Raw genomic sequence first — 1,987 nt, 5'->3', positions numbered from 1 at the left:
TAGTCCTTACTAAGGAGAAGAGTTTCATCCAAACTCATCGCTCGCTGTCTTGTGCAGATCTCTTTGAAAGAGCATGGGGCTGGGATATGTTACTGCCGATCCGTGCTACCGATCCTTGGTCCCAATACAAGGAATACCTATCGACATATTACAATCACAACATAAAGGAAGCCAATGCAGATGATGATGGGAATGACCTGGCATCTCTAGCCCGCTCGGTAGCTTCCTGCCTGCGACTTTCTTGTCCTGTTTAGTTCTAAAAATATACATCTCTTGCTTGATCTTCCAGTTGGTATACAGATGCATAACAATTTGCGAAACTGTGCTCTAATAGTGTCGAGATTGAGGGACATCTTTTGCTTCTGTGGAATAAATATGCTACATTATTCCCAAATGATGAACAAGAGATCAGGCAAGTGAGTGACAAGGTCACCAAGCATGCGCAGGAAATGTTGGTTAATGCACTCAAAGCTGAATTTCCTGCTGCTGCTGTGGCTTTAAAGGTATGTCTCCGTCCCTCCCCTCTAGAAAAAACCAGGTCAAATCCTCTGTTTGGAGATATGTTCAGTGATGATATTCTTATATCTATCATTGTTTGATTTCAAGTGTCTCACTAAGGAGGCTGAGCTGATGTGTGGCTGGCTAATATTGGAGGACGCTTCACCCATCTCCTATATCCGCGACTGCAATGAAATCCGCGAGTGTGCCTTAAGCTTTATGTTCTACAAAAGGCCTGAACCGAAATATGTTTTTGTCATGGCCGCTATGATGGTACATGCCTTTTCTCTACTGAAATAAGCTTTGACTTAATCTTTAGTATTGACTCTTTGATGCTTATGGACATATTGATGTTTCTTGCAAAATAACTTATAGGGCATCATGAAATAGGCCCTGTGCCGGTATTTATGGAATCTTGAGGTCAAGAATGGCTCTGTGGAAATGAGCATGAAGATCCGGGATCGTACCTTGGGAGTTATGTTTGACATATATGATGAGTGTTCTGCTGTGAAGGACTCTGCAAGGTATGATCTACAATTTGCATAACTACGCATGTCTCTTGTTTTGCAGATATTTTCTTATTATCATTATATGCATGACAGTATTCTATACAGATTCTGTCTCCTTTGGTGAAAATCATATTGATGTATTGTTGTTCTACTATCTGGGGCAGCATTGCTGGAGAACGTATTTCTAATGAATCTGATGGCAATAACTTTTCTGATAAGATGGAGGTAAGAAACAGTATAAGTAAAATACCATGGTGGAGACTTGACAGAAACATGGCCTGTTAGCTCAATTTCTAGAACTTTTATATTTCGCATGTGGAACTGTTTACTAATGTGCATTGAACTAGGATGAATCAAATGCCGACAACTTCTCTATGACGGGTATAGTGTGGACATGAATGACACCGGAAGTACCAAGGTACAGACTTCAAAGAAATTGTCTTCGCTCTTTTATGTTTCTCTTGTGGAACTTGTTACGTACACTAATTCAATCGAGATGAATCTGATTACAAGATCGGTTCTGAGATGGAAGGGGTAAAAAAAGATGACACAGTGGGAAGGAAAAATGGTGAAGAACCTCTATTTGATAGATCTGCTGAACAGAAGAACCTAGTGCAAACGGACGACAAGCAGGAAAGGGACAATATCAATCAAAATAGCAATGTATTTGGTCTGATAGCCCAATATTTATGTAGTCTTTATTTCACTTGTGGGAACTCCTTACTAATGTGTATTCTCAACTACAAGAACTGCCCTATGAAGGGCCTAGAAAATGAAATTTGCCCTGTGGACACGGATAAGACCAAGCAGCAAAGTACCAAGGTATGGATTTCAAAGAAACTGTGCACTTTTTTCTCTTCTGGAACTTATTACTAAAACACATTCAATCGTTATGTATCTGATGACTAGGTCAGTTCTTGGATGCTAGAAGTAAAAGAAGACAACGCAGATGGTAGGAGCATTGCTAAAGAATCTATATT

This window comes from Miscanthus floridulus, chromosome 15 (genome assembly GCF_019320115.1).
Source record: "Miscanthus floridulus cultivar M001 chromosome 15, ASM1932011v1, whole genome shotgun sequence".
Taxonomy (NCBI): domain Eukaryota; kingdom Viridiplantae; phylum Streptophyta; class Magnoliopsida; order Poales; family Poaceae; genus Miscanthus; species Miscanthus floridulus.
This window is presented reverse-complemented; position numbering follows the sequence as displayed.